This window comes from Lithobates pipiens, unplaced genomic scaffold (genome assembly GCF_037356315.1).
Source record: "Lithobates pipiens isolate NorthernLeopardFrog02 unplaced genomic scaffold, aLitPip1_a1.2 Scaffold_23, whole genome shotgun sequence".
Lineage (NCBI taxonomy): Eukaryota > Metazoa > Chordata > Amphibia > Anura > Ranidae > Lithobates > Lithobates pipiens.
This window is the reverse complement of record NW_027507785.1, coordinates 17,231,243-17,237,885: the sequence shown is the minus strand read 5'-3', so window position 1 is coordinate 17,237,885 and position 6,643 is coordinate 17,231,243.

The following is a 6,643-nucleotide window of genomic DNA, read 5'->3' as shown; positions in this document are numbered from 1 at the left end:
GATCGGTGATCAGGCGAGTCTCATAGACTCGCCGATCACAGAGCGCGCCGTGCGTGCTCCTCAGGGGGCGCGCAGGCCGCTCGTGCACGGGACGACGTCAATAGACGTAGTCCCGGCAAAGGAGGTCCGCGCTGTAGCCGTCATTTGGCTATAGCGCGGATCTCTAGTGGTTAATAAATAATTTAAAACTTGAAATGTACCTTTCAAAAGACCTTGTGCCTTTAACCGCTTGCTGACCGCCTCACGCCGATATATGTTGGCAGAATCACGTACCCGTAGGTTGCCCTTTAAGAGGCAGCTGGGGGCGCGCGGGAAGCTCCATGAGTCCGGTCGCGGGTTGCGGACTCGATCGCCACGGAGAGAAAGAACGGGGAGATGCTAAAGTAAACAAGCATCTCCCTGTTCTGCCTAGCAACAGTGACACTGATCTCTGCTCCCCGTGATTGGAGCAGAGATCAGTGATCTGGAAAACACAGCCACGCCCCCCCACAGTTAGTAACACGCCCCCTAGGACACACTCAACCCCTACACTGCCAACTAGTGGTTAACCCCTTCACTGCCAGTGTCATTTACACAGGAATCAGTGCATCTGTATAGCACTGATTGCTGTATAAATGACAGTGGTCCCAAAAATGTCCGATGTGTCCGCCATAATGTCGCAGTCACAATAAAAATCACAGATCGCCGCCATTTAAAAAATATATCTATATTAACCACTTGCTTACTGGGCACTTAAACACCCTTCCTGCCCAGACCAATTTTCAGCTTTCGGTGCTCTCACACTTTGAATGACAATTACTCAGTCATGCAACACTGTACCCAAATTAATTTTGTGTCCTTTTTTTCCCACAAATAGAGCTTTCTTTTGGTGGTATTTGATCACCTCTGGGGTTTTTATTTTTTGCGCTATAAATGAAAAAAGACCGAAAATTTTGAAAAAAAACGCATATTTCTTTGTTTCTGTGACAGAATTATGCAAATTATTAATTTTTCTTCATAAATTTTGGCCACAATTTATACTGCTACATATCTTTGGTAAAAATAACCCAAATTAGTGGATATTATTTGGTCTTTGTGAAAGTTAGAGAGTCTACAAGCTGTGGTGCAAATCGCACAAAATTGATCACATCTGATGTACTGGTGGACTATCTCGCTTCTTGTGACCCGAACAAGTCAGGAAAGTACAAATACCCCCCAAATGACCCCTTTTTGGAAAGTAGACATTCCAAGGTATTTAGTAAGAGGCATGGTGAGCTTTTTGATGTTGTCATTTTTTTCCCACAATTCTTTGCAAAATGAAGATTTTTCATTTTCTTTATTTTTCTCCACAAAATTGTCATTGTAATAGGTTATTTCTCTCACATGGCATGTGTATACCACAAATGACACCCCCCAAAAAATTCTGCTACTCCTGCTGAGTATTACAATACCACATGTGTGGGACTTTTTCACAGCCTGGCCACATAGAGAGGCCCAACATGCAGGGAGCGCCATCACGTGTTCTAGAAGCATAAATTACACATCTAACTTGTTGACTACTTATTACACTTTTGAAATACCAGGACAATGACACGTGACACTGATGACAGATGGCACTGATACGTGGCAATGATGACACTTATACGTGGCACTGATGACACGTGGCACTGATGACAGATGACACTAATATGTGGCACTGATGACACGTGGCACTAATACGTGGCACTGATGACACGTGGCACTAATACGCGGCACTGATGACACGTGGCACTAATATGTGGCACTGATGACACGTGGCACTAATACGTGGCACTGATGACACGTGGCACTAATACGCGCCACCGGTGACAGATGGCACTAATACGTGGCACCAATGACGCGTGACACTGATGACAGATGGCACTGATAAGTGGCATTGATGACACGTGACACTGACAACAGATGGCACGTGACACTGACAGGTGGCACTGATGACAAATGCCACTGATACGTGGCACTGATGACAGATGGCACTAATACGTGGCACTGATGACAGATGGCACTATGTGGCACTAATAACACGTGGCACTGATGACAGATGCCACTTATACGTGGCACTGATGACAGATGGCACTGGGGACAAATGGCACTGACAACAGGTGGCACTGGGGACAGATAGCACTGCGGGCAGGTGGCACTGGGGTGGGGTGGATTGCACTGGGGTGGATGGCACTGGGGCGGATGGCACTGGGGCGGATGGCACTGGGGCAGGATGGCACTGGGGCGGATGGCACTGGGGCGGATGGCTCTGGGGGAGGATGGCACTTTTTTTTAAACTTTTTTTTAAACTTTTTTTTTACTTTTTTTTTTTTTTTTTTCTTTTTTACACTGACGGCTGCTGCAGCCGTTCTTCTCTCCCCTCTCACACGCTGTCTGTGTGAGGAGGGAGAGCGGCGCTGAGAGATGATCTCATATGTTTACATATGAGATCATCTCCCATTGGACACGCCGATCACGCTGTAAACGGCCGCTGTGATTGGCCGTTTACAGCGATCTGTGTTTGCCTGTCCCCGGGGGACACGGCAAACACAGAACTTCCGCGATGCGCGCCCGCGGCGGCGCGCATTGCGGAAGTAAACACCAGGCCGTCCAGGGACGGCCAGGCGAGGGAAGCCGCCCGCCCTAAGGCCGTCATTCGGCTATAGGGCGGGCAGGAAGCGGTTAATAAAAATGCCATAAAACTATCCCCTATTTTGTAAACACTATAACTTTTGCGCAAACCAATCAATAATCGCTTTTTGCGATTTTTTTTACCAAAAATATGTAGAAGAATACGTATCGGCCTAAACTGAGGGAAACATTTTTTTTATATATATATTTTTGGGGGATATTTATTATAACAAAAAGTAAAAAATAATGCATTTTTTTTTCAAAATTGTCGCTCTTTTTTTGTTTATAGCACAAAAAGTAAAAACTGCAGAGGTGATCAAATACCACCAAAAGAAAGCTCTATTTGTGGGGAAAAAAAGGATGTCAATTTTGTTTGGGCACCACGTCGCACGACCGCGCTATTCTCAGTTATAGCGACACAGTGCCGAATCTCAAAAAGTGCTCTGGTCAGGCGGGGGGGGGGGGGGTCAATTCTTCTGGTTATTTTGCTGATGTTGGACAAGAAGACTTGCTCCACATGCCATGCTCAATAAGAAGCCCGGGCTCCACCCGGGCTTCTCCGGTTCCTCCACTCCGCACTCCACAAACTAGACGTGCCATCCTGCTGTAACAGAAGAGGGTAGGAGCATATGTAAAAAAGGGTAGGAGTGCACCTCCTGCTGGCTCACAAAGAAAGTGCAACATATTAATTATTATTATTATTATACAGGATTTATATAGCGCCAACAGTTTGCGTGGCGATTTACAACATGAGGGCAGACAGTACAGCTACAATACAAATCAATACAGGAGGAATTGTTAATAAACAATGTGTCATATTTACAGTATATAGTAATACACACGCACAGGCCATTTTATTAGGTACACCTGTTTAATTGTTTGGTAACACAAATTGCAAACTGGCCAATCACATGGCAGCAACTCAGTGCATTTAGGCACCTAGACGCGGTGAAGACGACTCGCTGAAGTTCAAACCGAGCCTCAGAATGGGGAGGAAAGGGGTATTTAAGTGACTTTGAACATGGTATGGTTGTTGGTGCCAGACGGGCTGGTCTTAGTATTTAAAAAGAAACAAAAACGGCTGATCTACTGGGATTTTCGCACACACAACCCTCTCTCTGGTTTACAGAGAATGGTCTGAAAAAAAGAGAAAATATCCAGTGAGCGGCAGTTGTGTGGAGGAAAATGCCTTGTTTGATGTCAGAGGAGAATGGGCAGACCAGTTCAAAATGATAAAAAGACAACAGTAACTCAAATAACCCCTCGTTACATCCAAAATATGCAGAATACCATCTCTGAACGCACAACACATCCAACCTTGAAGCAGATGGGCTACAGTAGCAGAAGGCCACAGCAGGTGCCACTCCTGTCCCCTAAGAACAGGAAACTACAATTGGCACAGGCTCACCAAAATTGGACAACAGAAGATTGGAAAAACGTTGCCTGGTCTGATGAGTCTGGATTTCAGCTGCGACATTCACATGGAATGGTCAGAATTTGGTGTAAACAACATGAAATTCTGGATCCATCCTGCCTTGTATCACCGGTTCAGGCTGGTGGTGGTGGTGTAATGGTGTGTGGGGGATATTTTCTTGGCACACTTTGGGCCCCTTAGTACCAATTGAGTATCATTTAAACCTCACGACCTACCTGAGTATTGTCGCTGACCATGTCCATCCCTTTATGACTACAGTGTCCCCATCTTCTGATGGCTCCTTCCAGCAGGATAATGCCCCATGTCACAAAGATCCGATCATCTCACCACTGGACAATGAGGTCCCTGTCCTCCAATGGCCTCCACACTCACCAGATCTCAATCCAATAGAGCACCTTTGGGATGTGGTGGAACGGGAGATTGGCATCATGGATGTGCAGCTGACAAGTCTGCAGCAACTGTGTGATGTTATCATGTCACTATGGAGCAAAATCTCTGAGGAACGTTTCCAACACCTTGTTGTATCTATGCCACGAAGAATGAAGGCAAAAGGGGGTCCAACCCTGGTACTAGGGAGGTGTATCTAATAAAGTGGCCGGTGAATGTATAAATACGGGAATAAAAAATACCCTTGTACTGAACCAACATACGCTGCAAGGGTTAAATGCTTGTTATGTGTGGGGCTGCCAGAATAAAGACTTGTTTTATTCCGGCCTCCCTCTATCTGTGCAACCAGGTCACTGAACCGCTAAACTTTTTTTTAACTGCCAATGGAAATGTATTTCTGCCCATCCAGTCCTGGGATTTATACAGCTCTGCCACCCAGCACATACCTGTGTTTTTTTTTTCTGTTGCACTTAAAGCGGAGCTCCACCCAAAAGGGGAAGCTCTGCTTGTTTGCAGCCTCCACTGCCACATTTGGCAGTTTTGGGGGGGGGGGGGTACCTGGTTTCTTTTTATATATTTTCCAAGTATTCCTAATATATGTTTAGTTCTTTGGTTTACTATTATATTTTAAGATGCCTAATTCATATCCATGTTCCCTTGTCCAACCAGCATTTACAATTCTATATGTTTATTTTTAAGTTTTACATTGTACTATCTGGGTAGATTTAACCCTTTAGGCCTCATGCACACGAGACGCAGTTAAACGCGCGTTCAGATGCAGTTGGACAGTTTTTTCAACTGCACCTGAACTCATTCAATGTTATCCTATGTGTCCATGCACACAGTCTCGTTTTTTTGCGTTTATATGCAGTTGCGTTTAATCACGTTTTTCCAGAAGCAAAAAAATGCGTTCAGAGACAAAAATTTCTGCGTTTCAGACGCAAAACGGGGCTAAACGCGGCTAAACGCGGCTGAACGCGGCAACCGCGTTTAGCCGCGTTTGCGTTTATATGCGTTTTTAAAGGTGACCTTTTTTTTTACATTAAAAATCTCAAAAATGATTGCAAATGATGAAAAACCATTAGAAAAATATTTTAAACAATTGCAATTGCAAGTGGACAATCCACAACTTGTGGCAAGTGACGTGGCAAGTGGACAATCCACAACTTGTGGCAAGTGACATGGCAGGTGGCAAGTGATGTGGCAAGTGGACAATCCACAACTTGTGGCAAGTGACGTGGCAGGTGAAGTGGCAAGTGACGTGGAAAGTGGACAATAGACAACTTGTGGCAGGTGACGTGGCAAGTGACCTGGCAGGTGACGCGGCAAGTGACTTGGCAGGTGACGTGGCAAGTGGAAAATCAACAACTTGTGGCAGGTGACTGGCATGTGACGTGGCAAGTGGACAATCCATAACTTGTGGCAGGTGACGTGGCAAGTGACGTGGCAAGTGGACAATCCACTTGTGGCAGGTGACGTGGCAGGGGACGTGGCAAGGGACGTGGCAAGTGGACGATCCACAACTTGTGGCAGGTGATGTGGCTGGTGACGTGGCAAGTGGACAATCCACATCTTGTGTCAGGTGACGTGGCAGGTGACGTGGAAAGTGGTGTGGCAAGTGGACAATCCACAACTTGTGGCAGGTGATGTGGCTGGTGACGTGGTAAGTGGACAATCCACAACTTGTGGCAGATGGCATGGCAGGTGACGTGGAAAGTGGACAATCCACATCTTGTGGCAAGTGACGTGGCAAGTGGACAATCCACAACTTGTGGCAGGTTATGTGGCAAGTGATGTGGCAGGTGATGTGACAAGTGGACAATCCACATCTTGTGGCAAGTGACGTGGCAGGTGATGTGGCAAGTGGACAATCCACAACTTGTGGCAGGTGACGTGGCAGGTGATGTGGCAAGTGACGTGGCAGCTGACGTGGCAAGTGGACAATCCAAAACTTGTGGCAGGTGACGTGGCAAGTGACGTGGCAGGTGACGTGGCAAGTGATGTGGCAAGTGGACAATCCACAGCTTGTGGCAAGTGACGTGGCAAGTGGACAATCCACAACTTGTGGCAGGTGATGTGGCAGGTGACGTGGCAAGTGAACAATCCACAACTTGTGGCAGGTGACGTGGCAAGTGACGTGACAGGTGAAGTGGCAAGTGACGCGGCAAGTAGACAATCCACAACTTGTGGCAG